At 37.7% G+C, this 21,035-nt stretch overlaps 1 protein-coding gene across 6 annotated transcripts in view; it reads left to right on the top strand.

Moving 5' to 3' along the window:
• The window catches only part of LOC150109601 (uncharacterized), a 426,121-nt gene that overhangs the window by 369,789 nt on the left and 35,297 nt on the right, over positions 1-21,035 (top strand). The window lies entirely within an intron of this gene.

Genomic DNA, 21,035 nt, shown 5'->3' with positions numbered 1-21,035 from the left:
ACTTTATTTTATAAACATGAATAGCTGTTGGTCAACATCTGTGAATTCATAAGCACCCATGAATTATTATTAGTTTTGGTTTTGATACTTGCTCTTTCTCTAGTAATTTTTTCAAACTTTTCATCATCCTCTTTCATTGTCTGTCTTCCAGAGCATTCCTCATGCTATTTTCCTGAATTTAGGGATTATAGTATGACGACAACTGTTTAAGAGTGACAGCCTCCAGCTGTTTTCAAGAATCACATTGGTAAGTTTCTTACTAACCACTTTCTCACACAATAAACTGATGTGCTATAATGGTCATATGACTTCTGCATTCGGGTTAATGTTTAAAAAAATTACTAGAGAAAGAGCAAGTATCAAAACTAAAACTAATATGCAAATTTAAGGTTGGTTATTTGCTGTCTGTTTTCAAGTCTAATGTGCTTATTGAATGATCACAAAAGGAATCATTTTAGTCATATCAATGTTTCTCCTCCACTAGTGATTTAATAGTGTCATTTACTACTTGTGATTTCTTGTCATTATTTTTTCTGAGCATACATAAAAAGTATCGAAGATTAATGTTTTTGCTGAGATTTAAATGCATGATTAAAACATAATATTGTAAATCTCTCATAGGTAAAAAAGCCAAGTGAAAGCATAAAATTGAATTCATATATATATATATATATATATATATACTGTATCTGTTAAAATTGTGGTTATCAGCAGTAAAGTAGCTAAAATATATAATTAAGAAACAATGATTTATCATTTGTATCAGTTCTGTTTAACTTTTCAGCATCCATTCTTCAGTTGCCTTGGTAATGTACTACTTTGGGATATACTCAGTTTCATTCTTTTTTTTTTTTTTTTTTTGTTTCTTCTTGCTTTTCAGAGTTTCTCAAAATTAAGAAAACGTAGGAAGTCTTTAAAAGCCAGTGAATGATTGAAAGGCTGATGTAAGATGGAGTTCACTGCATTGATATACGACTCCTAGTATGCAGAAAAGAGTCATGGTGATTACATCCTTATTGTAGCCACTAAATCTTTCTGGTTACTATTTTTTTTTTTTTTAAGAGTATCAGACAAAAATTATCAGCATTAGTGCTGGCTGAAAGAGAAGGGTTATAGGAATAGAATGTGATGGATTTATTATATTGTTGGAGTACATACAAGATATGAAGGGCAGGGGTGTATTGCTTATAATTGCTGAGGAGTTGAATCCAACCAGAATAGAAATCTCCAGTGATAATGATAGCATAAATAATACAAGCAGTGGGATCTAAGTTGTATGTTGCAAGAAAGAGGTTAACAGGACAAAACTTTTACACAGTTCAGTGTTGCTACAGAGCAGGCTGATTTGAGAAGAACTGTGAACTGCATCACACAAGATAAATTTTACTGATACAGTGACTATGATTATGTACAGTTATGATTTCAGAATGGTGATAGACGACAGAATGGATACATTCAAGATGAGGAAAAAGAGAATTTATAGAATTCCTCTGACTACCTGTGGCAGAATGTGATGGAATGCACTCCTAGTACTAGAACATTGGATCTGGTAATATTATCTGACAATCTATTAATGAGATGACTGTTGTCTCCAGTTAGTGAAAGTGATCATGCAGTTGTGATTTGGGAGGTGGCAATGCATGTGACAGCTTTGACTAAGAAAAAACATATATGAACTCTAAGGTAAGTGATTATAAACTGAGAAGGTAGTTGAAACAGTGTCTTGGCACTTGATGAAGATCATAGTTAGAACTATTCCATCAAAGATAAGTTTTATGTAATATTGCAAAAAACAGTATGCATTTTTGTGAAACTTTATTTATTAATGATAAACAAGATTGTTAACTTCGCTAAAGACCCATCTTGATAGGTTTTGCAGTGACATTTGTGTAATACAGATTACAGTTAATAAAGCCAAAATGGTAATGAGAACAAGAACAAATGGACATGTGGCACAAAAATTGAATATTATTATTATTATTATTACCCCAAGACCTCATGGAGTCAAAGCCTCCTCTGGGAGGTCCTTTTATCACATGCACAGCTTATCATACCGTGCCTTGAACACATTCAAACTCCTTGTAGACACCACACTCTCAGGCAAGGCATTCCAATCATTTACAACTCTGCACGAAAAAACCTGCCTCTCACTCCCCTACTCACACCCTCTTTATACGGTTTCCAGGGATGACCTCGGGTTCTCCCCCGATCTCTCCCCCATTTCCGTACCCAATCACTCAATTTATGCAATATGGTCTTCTTGTAAGGCCACAACATCTTCACTACTCTTCATGGTTCGTCCCAACTTTGCAAACAATTGAATATCTCCATCCAAATCTTCACCTATATCGTTAATATACAAGTTAAACAGTAATGGCCCCAAAACAGACCCCTTGAGCACCCCACTAGTGACTTCCTTTTCCTGGATATTGCTCCTCCATACATAACTTGCTGATACCTATCAGTCAGTCTCCAATCCAATGCACTAATCTAATATCCAACCCCATCTGCTCTAGTTTGACAATCAATTTATCATGAGGTACTCTATCAAAAGCCTTTGCGAAATCTAAGTATTTTACTGTGTATCCTTCTCCTCTGTCCAAGGAAGCAGTCACTTTATTGTAATAATTAAGTAGATTACTAAAACATGACCTCCCTTTAGCAAATCCATGCTGTCCATCAAAGATAATACCATTGTTGTCAACCCAACTCTTGATCCTAGTTCTCACAAGCTTCTCCAACAACTTAACCACAACACTTGACACACAGATAGGTCTATAGTTTTATGCTTGAGTTCGATCACCTCCTTTATGAAGTGGCACAATCTTGCCCTCTTTCCACGCTTTAGGGACTTGACCAAGTGCAAGACTCGTATTAAAAAAATATGTCAAGGCAGGTGTCAACTCTCTGGCACATTCCTTCAGAATACATGGTGATATATTATCAAGTCCCACAGCCTTATTAACATCTAGTTTGCTCAACTCCCCATACACCTCTTGCTCACTTACATCAGTCTCTCCTCCCCATCATCAACTGCTCTCAATCTCTCCATGAAGTCACTTCACAAGATTGAAAGACCTTCATGAACTGCTAAGTATCTTCACTATATTCTCTACAACAGCTGTCTTTATACCATTTTCCCAAATCACTGTCATCCTTTCATAATCTTTTTTTTTTATTTGCTGGCTACATATCAAAAGAACTCCTTAGGATTCTTTTTGGCTTCATTAGCTAACTACTGCTCATACGTCACTTTTGTTACCCTTACCAACCAAGTCACCTGCCTTGCCTGGTCTTTGTAATCCTCCTGGAATCGGTTATTACCACTTCTCTTATGCTGCCTCCATAATGCCCTTTTTCTCTGTATTGCATGCTTAATCTCTTTATTCATCCATTTCACACCTATCCTATTTAACCTTTTGACCCTTGGAATACATTTAGACATTGCTTCAACAAAATAGTTCTTGAAAATCCCCCAAGCTGCATTGATCTCTTTTCCAGTTAACTCCTCATGGAATGAGGAGTTAGCTGGAAAAGACCATATATGCCCTTTTCTCACAGAGGTCCTCTCACTGCTGGAAACCACCCAGGTAATCACCTGATGGTCACTCTCACCAATCGGTGGGTGATTGGACACCTCATTTATAATTACATCCTCTGATGAGATGATCAAATCCAAGACCCTCAATCCTCATGTGCCCTCTGTTACATACTATGTGAGGTAGTTGTTCCTCAAAAACTCAAGAAACTCATTTTCTTTATTTCCAGTTGCTATCTCATCTTCCTTGTCTATATTGCCATAATTAAAATCACCCATAAATGATCACTCTTTTCTTTTTTGCTTGGCTAATTTGATTATACATTTCATAGTCGCTATCATCCGCATTACCAGGTCTATAACAACAAGCAACCAAGTATTTCATTCTAGTCACCTCTATCTCACACCATACTAGAGGATAATATGAATCCTTTATTTGTAATATCCAATAATTCAGTGTTTGAATTATTGAGTTATTTTTTTCATCAGATTCATTATGTGCATCCTCAAGGGGTTTTCAGATACTGAATTATTTCTGTATTATTAAAATGGAGATTTTGACTGGTATAATTTTGGAAAAGTGAGTTCACGTATGAAAAATACAACTTAAGATATAGGATTGCTATAATATTTAAAAGATTTTTGGCTGCTTAAGGTTTCTGCATATATCTGAAAACAGTTTGAAACAGTTGCCAGGCTGGTGAAACCTTAATCAAAAGAACTAATAAAAGCAAAAGCATACAGGCTACCGAGAAGAATTCTGTACTATTGTATGCATTTATGTATTTTGAGTAGTGGCAGCTCCAGTGCTGAAAGTTGCATTTACATAAACTTTCTAATCAATTTTGAGACTCTAATTTGGTTATTTATCTATGAAATAGCAGATTCATAATATTCTCTTTTACAATGCCAAATTGAAGGCCTTCTATACCACTTTATTAACTATTGTATTCATCACTTAATTCTACAATTCGACATTTGAAGTAATGATATTTTTGTTATGTGATAATGTGAACAGCGTATGCCATAAGTACTCTGAATAATTAATATTTGTATAACCATTACATGTTAAACCAGTATTGAATTGATATAACACTGTCCACGAATGATCAACAGCATTGTCATCTTGAACCACTATCACTTGTGGAATGAATTATAATAATTTTGGGACTGCTGTTGTTTCTATTTTGTTCATCTTAGAAGCTTATTTGAAGGATCATGTAGACATTGATATTAGTCATGACTGAGGTATCTATTACTAACAATGCAACTAGCTGTCATATTCCAGACTTCCAGCTGCATAAACATTGTTAATAGACAAAATAAAGTGATAGAACAATATTCTTCTCTAAACATATTACCCATTTCTTTATATTGAAATGGTAATACTAATCTTGGTGACTTATAAATGTTATTTAATATCAAGTAATGCCTTTGCATTATGAAGAATATGAAGAAGAGGTAGACCATACAGAGAATGGATAGACGATATAAAAGACTGGTGTGGAATGGGTGTACAAAAACTGCGACACTATGCACTAGACAAAGAAAAGTGGAAGAAGATAGTGAAACAGGCATCAGATATCAACGGGCAGTGAGTCCATGGTTCGTGATGATGATGATGAATATCTTTGCACCCAAGTTAGATGCAGAAGTTTCAGTTACAAAGATATGTGGCTGACTCTCACTGTAATGAATTTGTAGAGATCACAGGAATAGTTATAGTTTATTGAAGTGTATTTCCTCAAGAATAGGATCATGCTTCTGAGGGCTTTGGTCCAGATTTTTCATAGTTTGTATAATGGTGTGGTTATCTGGTTGGAAGAAATGCCAACTAGACCTGCGTGCATTATGAAGAATATGAAGAAGAGGTAGACCGTACAGAGAATGGATAGACGATATAAAAGACTGGTGTGGAATGGGTGTACAAAAACTGCGACACTGTGCACTAGACAAAGAAAAGTGGAAGAAGATAGTGAAACAGGCATCAGATATCAACGGGCAGTGAGTCCATGGTTTGTGATGATGATGATGAATATCTTTGCACCCAAGTTAGATGCAGAAGTTTCAGTTACAAAGATATGTGGCTGACTCTCACTATAATGAATTTGTAGAGATCACAGGAATAGTTATAGTTTATTGAAGTGTATTTCCTCAAGAATAGGATCATGCTTCTGAGGGCTTTGGTCCAGATTTTTCATAGTTTGTATAATGGTGTGGTTATCTGGTTGGAAGAAATGCCAACTAGACCTGCGTGGTTTAGTTGACTTTCATACGCAAAGTCAACTAACCACTTTACTTTGAAGTAGCTGATATCATATTTGGTCTCAGAGGCAGTGGTTTTAGCTTCTGTTTCTTTTTTTTTAATGATACCATTCAAGGACATTGCATGCAAACTGAAGAAATCCAATCTACCTTTTTGGAATCAGTAGTAAAGCAGTTCCAACTCATCAGAACTATTACTTTACTACTTGTATTCAGATTGTATTCCCAATGGTCTGGTATATAATAATTTTCATACTAAGGAGTGAAATTCACATTCACAAGTTTTGTGGTTTGGCCAATTTCTCTCCTATTCCATATAAATTTATTCAGCTGGTATATATACCCACCATATCAACTTTGTTTGTTCTGTTGTCTGTTTCCAGATTTAACTTGCCACCTTCACTAAAAACTTCACTAAAAACTGTGATTAGATGGCTGAAATGTTTTACTTGTTCTATAGACTCTCCATTCAAAAAGCAGTTGATGTGTTCAATGTTTCTGCCTATTTTCGTAGTTTGGTCTTTTTATTGTTGATTTTCATGCCCGAATTTATTACAGCTGTTATTCAATTTAGTTAGAGAATCCTGGCGACTTGCACCAGATGCTTTTAAGAGTATATCGCATCGTCTGCATAAAACAAAGAGCCAAGTTTGACACCCGATTCTAATATGAGTTCCTAATGCCACTTTCTTTCATAATGTGATCCATATAGATGATGATTAAAAGAGTGGGTTTGTTGAAAAGACTAAAATAATAAAAAATAAAATAAAAAGACCAATGAATAAAGACTGGTTTTACATCAAACCATCTTTCTTTATTTCCTTCAATTCTAAGTGCTGACTTACAACTTAAAAATAGACTATGTGTTGCTCGGTACTTGTATAATGTTCCATTTACCCCATATAATTATAGCATTTTGAAATGGTTTTCTCAGAGCACCTTGTCATATGCCTTTTCCAGATCTACAAATACAGATCTTGTCATATTCCCAATGATTTCTCAACTATTTGTCTTAAAGTGAAAATCTGATCTTAACCACCTCTATTTGGCCTGAACCCAGTTTGTTTTTTTAAGTTTCTCTTCCACAATCTTGGAATTGTTCAATGAACACTTTATTGGAGTATTTCATCCTGGAGGAGTAAATTTTAATACTAGAGGGATAGAGCAGTTTCGAGGTGCAGGAGGGGAGTGTGTTCCAAATTCTGAGTACTCTGGATGTCAGTAAAGCTGTGGGACTGGATGGTATTTCACCACGCGTTTTGAAAGAATGTGCTAAAGAACTGACAGCTCCTTTGACCAGGCTTTTCAGTGAAAGTCTGGCTACAGGAAAGGTGCCCAGGGAATGGAAGGAAGGTAAGATAGTGCCAGTGCATAAGGGTGATAGCAGACTGGAAGCGTCTAATTATAGGCCAGTTTGCATGTCATCAGTAGTTGTTAAGATCTTGGAGAAATTAGTGAGGGACCGTATACAGCATTGAGCAGATGAGGGTAATGTTATCTGTGAGAGCCAACATGCATTTGTTAAGGGGAACTCTTGTTTTAGTAATATTCTAGCCTTTTATAATAAAGTTACAAGAGCAGTAGATGAGGGAAAAGCAAATACTGCCATTTTCTTGGACTTAGCAAAGGCATTTGACATGGCCACGTGATAAACTGATATTTAAGTTGCAGCACATGGGTTTGGATGTCAGGTTGGTCAACTGGATTCAGGATTGGCTGTCCGATAGGTATCAGAGAGTTGTGTATGGTGGGGCAGTTTCAAGGAGGCAGAGGGTTACAAGTGGGGTCCCACAGGGCTCAGTACTGGGACCTATATTGTTTAACCTTTATATCAGTGACATTGTCAGTGGATTGCAGGGGGGATATTCAGTTGTTTGCAGATGATGTGAAGCTGAGAAGGGTTATTATTAATAGTGCAGATGTGGTAGCCCTGCAGGAGGATTTGAGTAGGCTAGACAGATGGGCAAATGACTGGAGGTATCGGTTTAATGCAGAAAGTGTAAGGTCATGTGGTTTTGGACACATCAATAGGATGCTGCATTTTCTATTGGAGGAGCTATGCTGGAAGAGGTAGGGAAGATAGGAGATTTGGGGTTGATGATTGATGGAAACCTGAGATTCAAGGGACATATTGCAAAGGTGGTGAAGGTAACAGAGATTTCCTGAAATAATGAGAAGGGTGCTGACTTGCAGAGATAAAAGAGTTATCATTCCGTTGTATAAGACCCTGATCAGACCACACTTGGACTATTGTTCTCAGATTTGGTCCCCAGGATTTGGAGGGGATAAATTAACTGTGGAAAGGGTACAAAGGTGGATAACAAAGATTTTTTCAGGACTGTACAATGTTAATTATGAGGATAGGCTGAGGGAATGTGAACTGCAGAGTTTGGTGGATAGAGGTGGGGGGTGTGAGAGGTGATATGATTGAGACTTTTAGACTGTTGAGAGGTGGTTACAGGGTTGACACTAGGGAGTTTTTTCGCTTGATTTAAAAGCGGAAAGAAATAATGACAAGGGGCCATCCCTGGAAGTTACGGAAAGAAACTTTGAGCAAGAGGGTGAGGAGTGATTTCTTTGCGTGGAGGGTGGTTGAACCATGGAATGCATTGCCTGTTAGAGTGGTGAGAGCGAGAATGGTCAATGAGTTTAAGGAGTGGTATGATAGACTTTGTTTCCTAGAAAGGACCTCCCCTCGATGAGTCTTGATAGACTTTGTGTTTCCTAGGAAGGACCTCCCACGATGAGTGTTTTGACTCCAAGGAGGCCTGAATAATAATAATAATAAAACCACTGGCAGTATTTCCCTCTTGCATCTCTACTTTGTATGGGCATAACTCTTTCTCTATCATCAATAGTACTCCCTTTCTACCCCCATGAAACACCTCATACCATTCCATCTCTATTCCTGTCGGGATGTCGTCCTCGTCTAACCATGTCTCACTTATTCCAATAATTTTTGGGTGAACAGACTCAATTAATGCAACCATTTATCTGCCTTGTTTCTTATACGAGGCTGATGAAATGCTTTTGTATACAAACATTTGTATAAAAAACATTTGTATACAAACACAACAGCTCATTCCTGGATCTACAACTAGTTCTGCTGATTATACCACTCATTCTATGTGATTTCTCCATGCTCTTCAAGTCCAACTGTTTCCTGTTGATCCCAGGTCATCCCATTCCTTTCCTGTCTACACATGCATTCACATCCTCTTGGAGCATCCACCTTTCTCACATTGTGTTCCACCCAGGTAATCACCTCATGGTCACTCTCACCAATAATTCCTCATTTATAATTACATCCTCTGATGAGATGACCAAATCCAAGACCCTCAATGCCCTCTGTTACATACTGTCTTAGGTAGTTATCCCTCAAAAACTCAAGAAACTCATTTTCTTTACTTCCAGTTGTATCTCATCATTCCAGTGTATATTGCCATAATTAAAATCGCCCATAATGATCACCCTTTTCTTATTTGCTTGACTAATTTGATTATACATTTCATTATCACCACCACCATCCACATTACCTGGTCTATAACAACATCCAACCAAGTATTTGATTCCACTCGCCTCTATCTCACACCATACTGCCTCAAAACCGCTGGCACTATTTCCCTCTTGCATCTCTACTTTGTATGGCCATAACTCTTTCTCTATCATCAATAGCACTCCCCTCCCCACTCTTTTTATCCCTTCTATCTTCACGAAACACATCATACCCTTCCATCTCTATTCCTGTCAGGTTGTCGTCGTCTTCCAACCATGTCTCACTTATTCCAACAATCTTTGGGTGAACAGGCGCAATTAATGCAACCATTTCATCTGCCTTGTTTCTTATACTTCTAGCATTCTACAATTAGTATATATGTGTGAGGAAATGTGGAAAATGTGTTTGTCAAGACGTTGAAAAAAAGAAGCGAGATCATTTGGATCTGCAGAAAGTGTGATATGTTAATAGACTGCAGGGAGTTAAATGAGAAGCAAGACCAAGGAGTGACTATTAGATGAAGAGTGAAAGGCAGTGAGGGACATAAAACTGAAAATAGTATCAGCCAGAAGGATGAGTGGCAGAATGCAAAGTGAGATCATGTGGATTTGCAATCATATATTGACAATCATATTCTCTTGCATGCAGAGAATATGATTGTCAATATAGAAGAAAGAGCAAAAGAGGGTGTGATTGCAGGAACAAAGGAGCATGATTGATAGAGCAAAAGCAAGAGGGATTGCTGATACAAAAGTGAACATGACTGCCTGAATGCAAAAGTTAAAGATTGAAATTATTAAGATAAGAAATAAGATGAGGCATATCCAAAATGAAATTAGATGTAGTAAAGAAAAAGAAGATGAACGATTCAAGAGTACTGTGTGGAGACTCCATTATTAACCCTCCGGAGCTCGCGGTGGTAAAATTGCAGCATAGGTCGAGGTATATCTGAGCGATACGTTCATTACTAGTATGTGCTAAAATGCAAAAAAACATAAAGAAAAACACTGCAAATATAATACATGATGATAAAAATTAAGTGGATATTGAATCCAACATTATTTCATAGCAAATATAGAAACTACAAGAGTTTCGTGCCGAATATATAGAAACTAAAAGTTTCGGCAGATGCAAGCATAAGCAACCTTATGGGCAACTCATTGTAAAGGTGGAGTAAGCTCCAGATCACTTTCCTTAGTATTTTCCATAAATGTAAAGCATATCTCCTAAAGGATATGTATGATAAAAATAAGCCTTTGGCTCTCTATTTCAGTAATACATGATTTTATTTATTTTCAGTTACAATCTAGAAATTATTGAACAAAGAATAAAAAACAACTAAACCATACTATACTGACATCAGGGGTCACGGTATCTCTCAGATACAATTTACTGTCAAACATCACAAACCTTTATATAACGTGTTAAACCAAACTGACAACAAAAAACAGTGCGGAATATCACTCATAACATATGAATGCACACATACTCATGACCTCCAAGCTATACACTGAATTGTGTAAGAATATTTATATTAAACATTTGCATGTATCTGTCAGATCAGCGTGCTCTGGAGGGTTAAAGGTGTGATGGATGAGAGGGTGTTTTCCAGGTGGGTAGGATGAAAAGGGTAATAGATACTTTGAATATGAGAAATAAGCATGTTAGGGAGTTAGTAGTGGTGAGTACAAATGATTTGATTAGACATAAGGAGAATATGAGGATGGATATCAAAATATTATTGAGAAGAGCAGTAGGTAAAAAGTGGTTATGATAATGATGAATTGAGATAGCATGCAGAAATCACGAGTGGTATGCTAGCAGAGCTGTGTGAGGAGAAGGGGGCTCAGTTTGTTGATGTGTGGATGCATTTTAGGGGCAAATGGATTTTGTGTGAATCGACTGGAAAGACTGTTGCTAGAAGGAAAGGTAATGAATGATGTGAACAAGAGCTCAGAGGTGAATGTGAATAAGCAGACAATGGATCAAATGAGATGGAAGCATTTGTGAACAGAGAGGAGAGTAGTGTGAGAGATGAGAATGGGAGAACAGAATTGCTAGCTGTACGGACGGGAAGGGAGTCAGGGTTGTCAGCAAGGCACAGTCTAAGGAGGATGGATTCTGGAAACAGTGATAAATGTATGTATGGGGATGGTAAGCATAAGAATGGGATGGCCCAAAATGCATAAGGAGTTTTTTTTATGTTGCTCCTACCACGATATATATTTCAAGCCACTTCAGGCCTCCAGTAAGCAAAGTAGTGTGAGACCTTGTGATTGTTTTTAGGTGGTAGATGAAATTCATCTACCACCTAAAGATTCATCTAAGGACAATCACAAACATCTGTGCCCACAGCAGGATTCGAACCTGCAGTCTGTTGGTTGGAGTGTAGATATGCTAACCACTTGGCTAACTATGCCGAGTAGTGAAGAGGAAGATATTTGGGATAAAGGGTTATGAAGATAAGTAAGCAGGAGCTGTGAAGCAGTCACAGATGAGGGGTGGCATGAGTATGACTGGTTGCAGACCAAGAAATGAATTACTTTGCTTATTTACAAATGCCAGGATTATCAGAAATAAAGGAGATGAAATTGTAGCATTCATTGAGTTTATTCATCCAAAAATAGTTGAAATAAGTGAAACATGAGAACAATATCCTAAGTGGAATAGAAATTGAGGGGTAGGATGTTCTTCCTGAGGAATGGATTGCTGATGATGATAGCAGATGATTATGTTTATGAGAGATTGAGATTCGAAGGGAAAATAGCAGGAATGGTTTTGAAGTAGTATGATGGGAGGTGAAGGTTGCTATGATTTAGTTGCATGTTGCTATCAGCTAGGGTAGCATTTCTCAACCTTTCTAAGCCCAAGTACCAGTAAAATGCCTAAAACAATTCTGCAGACCACTAAGTTACAGAGGTGTAGCTGGGGGAGGGGGGAGATTCATCCCTAGTGGCACCTTTTTTGGCGTTTATGAAATCTTGCCTTACTGTCTATAAAACAGCAACTGAGTGATGAAATAGACTTCAACAATGTGATCGACGAATTTGCGAACAGAAAGCAAGAAAAATAACATTTTAGAATGTTGGAATTAAAGTTTTACTTCAAAAATAAACATAGTGTTTTTAATTTATTTCCATATATGTCATTTTGACTTTTCGTAATTTTTTTTTAAAAAACCTATGTAGGAATTACCAACATTTCGGAAAAACTGTGCCATTTATAACATAATAAATCTAAAAGCATGTTTTGAAAGATATGGCAACATAATTAATTAAATTGGAAGTAAACAATTAAAAGTGTTTCATCATTGAACAAGTTTTAATTTTTATTAAACAAATAAATAAGATGATATAATTATGTTACTACTTACTTTTAATGAGATGGTTGAGCTTCTCGGCACTTGCAGAGTTGCTGGATATCTGGCTCAATATTGGTCAACTTCAGTCGAAGATCAGCACACACACTAAGACGATTTCTGTATTTTGTTTTTATTTGAAGGAGCGATGAAAATCCTCTCTCACAAAGATAGGTTGCAGAAAACTACAGGACGATTTTCAATGCTGCTTCAGATAATTCTGGAAATTCACTTCTCACTGAAGACGAGATCCAAAATCAAGCAAAACCAAGATCACAGAATTGCATTTTAACCCACTTTCACTTGAAAGCTCAATTAACTGTTCCTTTTTCGATAACGAAAGGTTGTTCTCATGACTGCAAGCCTGAAATGGATCACGAATCCACAGAAATTTCTTATAAAAGTTATTTAGAAAATATGTTTCAAAATTCCATTTCAGATTTTTGAGGTAGTCACAAACCCTTTCCACAAACTCAGAATGAACAAGAATATTATTTTCCACTAAAAAGGATTCCAATGTTGAAAAAGTTGCAAATTCTCTGTCTTTTACATAATTAATCCATAAACCGTTTTTTCTCGAATGCCTTTATTTTGTCGTAGGCATCAAGAACAGTTAAAAAATTTCCCTGAAGGAAGAGATTTAGTTCATTTAATTTCTAAAAAATATCTGAAAGATAGGACAGTGTTGATAACCATGCTTCGTCAGCAAGGAGTGATGCAAAATCAGAATTACGTTCATTTACAAATAATATGCCTTAATTGAAATAACCTTGTTAGTACTTTGCCCCTGGAAAGCCAGCGAATTTCAGAATGAAGAAAAAGTTGTGTATTATATTCACTCCCCATTTCATCGCAGAGTACTGAAAATAACCTGTTATTTAACAGTCGAGCTTTAATAAAATTAACTAGCTTGACAGCATTGTATAGTAGCACAGTTTTAAATTCTGGTGCATTCCTTTGGAGGCTAATGATTCCCTATGTATGAAACAATGCAACCAATTCATATCCGCAGCTACTTCTTTGACCTTAGAAACAACCCATTATGCCTGCCTGTAAGAGCGTGAGCTCCATTCGAACATTTTTTATAGCCTATACATTTTTCCCACTGGATCCCTTTGTGTATTATATAATTATTGAGAGTGTGAAATATTTTCTTCTCCAATTGTTCGGGAAGACAAAGTTCTACAAAACAGAATACCATCGTGAATGTTGTATCATGCGCATATCTTACATAGCATATTAACTGCGCATCATTTGTAACATTAGTAGTCTTGTCTATTTGTAACGCATAATAAGGGCTCTTAACTTTTTCGATTAATTGAGATTGTATGTCACCTGCCATATCATTAATTCTGCGACCGACAGTGTCATTTGAAAGAGGAATCAAATCAACATCTTTTAGTAACTTGTTGCCAAACATAGTTACCACATTTTTACCACATCTTTTATAGCTGGAAGTAGTAAATTTTCCCCGATAGAATGAGGTTTCCCTGTTTTCGCTTTGCGCAAACTTAAGAGAGATGCTTCCAGTGCTTTGCTATTAATGGAACCCATGGCTGAAATTATATCTTTCCCATGATTTAATGTCCCTAAGGATTGCTGAAAAAATTCAATTGGCTTATTTTTCACATCACAATGTTTAGTTTCTAAATGTCATCGGAGTTTCGCAGGTTTCACATACTCGTTCGACAACACTTCATAACACAAAACACATTGAGGTTTCTGTTCACTTTCATCTCCACACCAAGTAAACCTGAATTCCAAATATGAATTGTTATATTTCCTAGTGTATTTTTTCTTTGAACTGCTCGTTTCTTCTACTTTAATAGTATCAGATTTACTGGCTGTTACAATGCGTGTATTACAGTTAGGGTTAGCCTAGATCGTCGGCTTGTCGAGAGCTCCTGAAAAGATTAGTAGTATTTTGTGTTAACATTAGATATTTTACTAGAATTTTAAGTAGTATTGTTTGCTTTTTGTTTCTTGGTGTGTCTGTGCAATTTTTGCGTGTTTTCTGTTATTTTAATTATTATTTTTAAGAAAAGATAGCGTACACATGGCACCGATAAAGAAAAAAATGGCGGCCAGGTCGCCATGTTTGTTTAAGAGTTTTGATGTAAACGAATTTATGCAATGTGCTGTCTGTGTATGCCTTGCGAAGAGCGGTGGGAGTCTGGTTAGAAAGTGATAGTGGAGTTAATATGTGTAGAAAGTGTAAAGAGAATGAGGACTTCAAGCGTGTTTCGTGTGTTGAGAGTGATATCGTTAACGATAGTCAGAATGTAGAAAATGGTGGTGTGCTAGAGAATTGCGTGGTAGTGCCAGATAGGTGTGAGAGCGTCGCTGAAAGTGTAAATGAAGGCAGAAACACAGAAAGAATGGATGATTTGATCGATAATGAAAATGGTGAGATAAATGCGAGTAGCGAAATTGCCCGTTTGAATGTTGCGATACACAGAGCTAAAAGACAACTGGAGCGTATGGAAAAATGTGTGTTGAACGTACCGACAAATAACCGGCGGAAGTCTGTGACGGCAAATAATAGAATGTTCGTAAACGTCAATAAAATGAAGGAGCGAGTGCTGTATGGGGATTCACTATTAAGAGGCGTAATAATTGAGAGTTTAACGAAGTCGCACCAGCCGGGTGCGAACATAAAGGACGTCAGCGAATCTATTCGACTGCAAAAACAGAGGGTGAAAGAGATGATAATCGTGGCAGGAATGAATGATTTGAAAGAGGACAAAATGGAAATGATAGAGGATGTGAGGGAGTTGTTTGAGGTAGCAAAAGAGAAGAGAGAGAGAGTTAGGATGGTGAGTATCTTACCGCGGTATGACAGCGAAGTGTTTAGAAGGAGGGCCATAATTGCCAATGACTTTATGCGTGGGTTATGCATGGAGAGTGGTGTGGAATTTGTGGATGTGTGGAATGAGTTCGATGGGCGAAAGGACTTATATAAGATGGATGGGTTACATTTGAATGGAGTTGGTGTACGGAGACTTGAAAGAGTGTTGATGAATGATGTGGAAGTGGATGTACAGACTCAGGGAAACTAGATTTATTAAGAGGGGGGGGAGTAGATATGCAGACTTTAGGGGGGGGGGGGGCAGTTAAGTCTATGAATGAGTATATTATGTCCGAGTGAGTACGACGGACAACAAATCAGAATGGGATAGTTAGTATAAGGCATCAAAGTAGGGATGGGACAAATGGGCTTCTGCGATTCATATACACTAATGCCAGGAGTATTAGGAACAAGAAGGAAGAGTTTTTGGCCATGGTTGGCACTTCCAGGCCACAGGTTGTCGGTATTAGTGAAACATGGCTGACAGAAGATGATAAAGCTAGTGGGATTGAATGCGACGGGTATAGCGTGTTCAGGAGTCACAGGGTGAATAAAAAGGGGGGAGGAGTGTTATTGATGATAGCTGATGAGCTTCAGCCAAGGAGTATAGAAGTTGAACTGCAGGATGGGGAAAAAAGCACATTTGAGGCTGTTTGGTGCGAGATAGAATCTAGCAGAACAAAATATACAATTGGGTGCTGCTATAGACCGGGTGATGGAGTGGATGGTGGGGATAGTATGCATAAGCAAATAGAAGAAATGAGTGGAAGGAGGGTAATTATTATGGGTGATTTCAATTATGGTAACATTGACTGGAAAGAGGAGAGGGCACATGGGAGGAAGGAATTGGATTTTATGCGGTTATTAAGGGACAACTATCTACGGCAACATGTATTGGAAAATACCAGGAGGCAGAGAGTGCTGGACCTAGTAATTGCAACTGAGAATGTGGCTGTAACGAACATGACCATGTTGCCACCAATTGGTGAGAGTGACCATAAGGTCATGACGTGGGAGGTGGCTAAAGGAGTCGAATTTACAATTAAGACAGGGTACATGTGGAATTACCGGGCTGGTAAGTATGACAAGCTTAGGTGTGTGCTTGGCTCAATGCCATGGCATGTAAAACTGCAAGGGCTGGATGTTGATAGTGCATGGGAGGTGGTTAAGAACTGTTTGCAGGAGGCAATGGTTGACTATATACCAAGAGTCCAAATAATAAATCAAGTAGGGGTTAAATGGATGAATAACACTATTAAGCTTGAGCTGCAAAAAAAGAAACAATTGTGGAGGGAATTTAAGGAGAAGGGTGACCATCAGGTGCAGGAACAGTATAAAGCTCAGGCCAGGATGGTAACAAGGGTGGTAAGAAAAGCAAAAGCAGATTACGAAAGGAAATTGGCCACACAGGCTAAAGAGAATCCCAAACAGTATGTTGCAAGTAAAAGGAAAAATGCTCATGGTAGAATGATCTTAAAAAATGCTGAGGGTAGGGAGGTAACCGAATCAGTCGATATTGTGGAATTACTGAGCGAGCACTTTGCAAGAGTATATCATCCAGGTGGTGACTTTGCAGGAATGGAAGAACCAACAGCTTATACTGGAATTGTGATGAATGAAGTAGAGGTAACTAGTCTATTACAGAACCTCAATGTCAATACATCTGTGGGATTGGATGGTATACCAGCTCGTGTTGTACGTAAAGCGGCCAAAGAATTGTCAGTGCCCTTGACCATTTTGTTTAATTTGAGCCTCAGGACTGGGTCAGTCCCAAGGGGGTGGAAAGAGGGGAAAATAGTTCCACTGCACAAAGGTGGTTCCAAGGCTGCTGTTGAAAATTACCGGCCAATCAGCATAACAGGAATCATTATCAAGGTCTTAGAGAAAATAGTCAAGAGGAAAATACAAGATTGGATAGAAGAAAATGGGATACTGTATTGGGGACAGCATGGTTTTGTGAACGGTAGGTCATGCCTCAGTAACTTGCTCACGTATTATAACACAGTGACGGCTGAACTGGATAAGGGTAATGGGTTTACAGTGATTCTACTGGACCTTGCTAAGGCCTTTGACAGGATACCACATGGAATTCTAATCAGTAAATTGCAGCATATGGGGATAGATATAGGGTTGGTGAGATGGATAGGAGGGTGGTTGACGGAGAGATATCAGAGAGTGGTTTACTCAGGAGTAGAGTCCACAAGATGGCCTGTGACTAGTGGTGTGCCACAAGGATCTGTTCTTGGACCACTGCTGTTTAATTTGTTCATAAACGATATAGGAAAGGATCTGAGAGGAACAGTTCATTTGTTTGCGGATGATGCGAAGTTGGGTAGGGCAATAGTGAATACAGATGACGTCAAAATTTTGCAGGATGATTTGGATAGATTGGAGGTCTGGGCTAAGGAGAATGGATGTCAATTTAATGTGGCAAAATGTAAGGTTATGCATTTTGGGGTGAAAAGATTGGTGGCAGTTTACTGCATTGGTGGAAACCGTGCTCCAGGAAATTGATGAGGCACGAGATTTAGGAGTGTTGGTGGATAAGGAATTGAAATTTAGGGGACACATTGCAAAAGTGGCCAAATCAGCTCATCAAATCACTTGGTTGCTGAAGAATACGTTGACAAGCAGGTTATTGTTCCTCTGTATCGAGCCTTGATAAGACCCCATCTCGACTACTGTGCTCAGATTTGGTCACCTAGGTTTCTTCTTGATGGGGAGGAGGTGGAGAGGATCCAGAGGTGAGTGACCAAGATGATAGCAGGTCTGTGGAATGAATCGTATGAGAACAGTTTGAGGATTTGTGGGTTGCAAAAATTGGTTGATAGGCGGAGGAGGGGAGATATGATTGAGACATTCAAATTACTGAAGGGTTTCTATAAAATTAATTCAGAAGATATTTTTGAGAACAGGGCTGGTTGTGGGAGGACTAGGGGACATCCATGGAAACTGGGCAAAAGTGTGGTTAGTAAAGGTGTTAGAGCTGGGTTCTTTACTTTTAGAATAGTGAATGAGTGGAATGCGCTCCCTGAGTCTGTGGTGGATGCTGTGACAGTGAATGAGTTTAAGGCGAGGTATGATAGATACTGTATGAATGTCGAATAGTTGTGATGAATATGATTTGGGGCCTCCCTCGATGAGTCTAATGACTCCCTGGAGTTGCCCGTAATAATAGTAATAACCTGTTTCATTTGCTCTTCTTTTCAAAGTCCTAGTTCTAAGCCACTTTTCCATTATTAAAATAACATTTCTGCAAAATATATAAATATAGAAATACTGGGGTTAACTTATGACACACTTTGTTCAAGTATCACTTAGCACTTCTGAAGATATACTGAGCCTCGGTTGAAGAAAACCTTCAATAATAAAAATCAATAACAACAAGCAGTTGGTTGAAATGTGGATAACATATGTTCACTTCAAATATGACAAAACAGCAAGGGAAGGCAGAAGCAATAAAACTATACTGTTTTTCACTTTACCCCTCTTTTATTATTCATCATTCTGCAGCTACAAATTTAGCGGCAGAATGACAAATAATAAAAGAGGGGTGAAGTGAAAAACAGTATAGTTTTATTGCTTCTGCCTTTGAACATTCTGACGCTATTTGTTGTTGTTTTTTTTAAGGCTCCATTGGATTTCAATAATTTTTACTTATTTGTTTTGTTTGGATAATTAAAAAAAAAAAAGTTTATTTAATTAATTTAAGTCTGCCTGCGGATCACCTATCCCATTGTCGCAGACCACAGGTTGAGAAACACTGAGCTAGGGAATATGGAGGGAGAGACAAATTTATGGACAAATTGGTGCTTAGTGAACAGGAGAAGGGTGATTGTTTTTGTGACTTAAATTACAGTAATATTTATTGGAGAATGAATAAATAACATGAAGGAATAAGGAGAATTAATTTCTTAAGTTTAGGGGACAGCCATCTTAGGCAATACGTAACGGGGTATAGGAGGGTTGACAGTCTTAGATTTGATCATATCATCAGAGAATATGATTATGAATGGAGGGTCTAAACTTCCTCCAATTAGAGAGGGTGACCATGAGATGATCACCTGGGTTGTAGACAATCATATGAGAACTTCTGTCATGGAAGGATATAGGTGGAACTATAAGGTTAGTGATTATGAAAAACTTAACAGACAACCAGGAGCTATATCACGAAAAGAGGAATTGGATGAAAAAGAGACAGGCACTGCTTGTGTACTAAATGTCTGAGTGTATTCCCAAGGTGAAAAGTCTTATAAAACAGAGTAAAATGGGTGAATGAAAGATTAAACATGAACTCTGGAAGAAAACCCTGTCACAAGATAAATATTGGTAATAATCTTTTGGTAAAGACAGAAAGAGTACATTGTGAGCAGAAATTAGTCAAGCCAAGAAAACTTCAAGTGAGATTTTTTTCTTTATATATATATATATTGTTTAAATGTGTGGCAAGGGAGTGAGTAGCAAGTTCTTTGCATTGAGAGTGATTGATGAGTAGAATGCATTACCTGAGAGTGTGGTGAGTGCAGAAACAGTTTGATTATTATTTTTGCATGGACACCTCCACGGAGTCCAAAGACTCACTGTTAGAGACCCAAACTATCCACACAATATCATACTTTTCCTTGAATCTATTAATAGGCAAAGCATTCACAACTGACTCTGGAAAGCCATTCCATTCGTACGCCATTCTCCAAGCAAAAAATCTAGTCTTCACACATTGTTAACCACACTCTTACCCAATTTTCAGGGATGACCACTCTCAATGCAAAGAATCCTTTAGTAACCTGCTAAAATACTTCCTCTGTATTAATCTCATAAAATTAAGTAACTTAAATGTTTTTATCATATCCCCTCTCTTTTTTTTTTAATCAACCAACTTTTGCAGCCCATAAACCCTCAATCTGTCCACATAGGGAGATTCCACAGAGCAATCACCATCTCAGTCACTTGCCTCTATATTTTCTCCACCACTTCTTTATCCCCAAGAAATCCAGGTGACCAGACCTGATCATAGTAATCCAGATGTGGTCATATCGAGGCTTTATAAAGAATGATAACTCCCTTATCTCTGCTTGGTAAAGACAGCAAAAGTACAGCATGAGCAGAAATTAGTTAGTCAAGCCAGTTACTGTGTTTTTCAATAACTAAGTGATCCTGTGAGCTACCATAGTGGTATGCTCTCTAAACTTCAGCTCTCTGTTTATTACTATCCCCCCCCCCAAAAAAACCCCCAATCTCTGCCTTCATCAATTTCTTGGAGTAGAAGTCCCTCAGTGTGGTATACAGCTTTTTATCCCAAAATGCATAACTTTATACTTTTCCACATTAAACTGATATCCATTATGTTTTACCCATTCTGTCAGCTTTTTTAAATCATCCTGCATGTTCTCTACATTACTTGATTTACTATTACCCTTCCCAACTTTGCATCATCAGCAAACAACTGAATATCTCTTCAAATTATTTCCTATATCATTTATATACAAATTAAACTGTAGTGGTCCTAGCACAGAGCCTTGCTACACACTAC

Source organism: Typopeltis vanoorti, chromosome 2 (genome assembly GCF_054136105.1).
Source record: "Typopeltis vanoorti isolate ZY-2024b chromosome 2, IOZ_Tvanoo_1.0, whole genome shotgun sequence".
Lineage (NCBI taxonomy): Eukaryota > Metazoa > Arthropoda > Arachnida > Uropygi > Thelyphonidae > Typopeltis > Typopeltis vanoorti.
The sequence above is the reverse complement of the archived record's forward strand: the minus strand, read 5'-3'. Positions and strand labels throughout refer to the sequence as shown.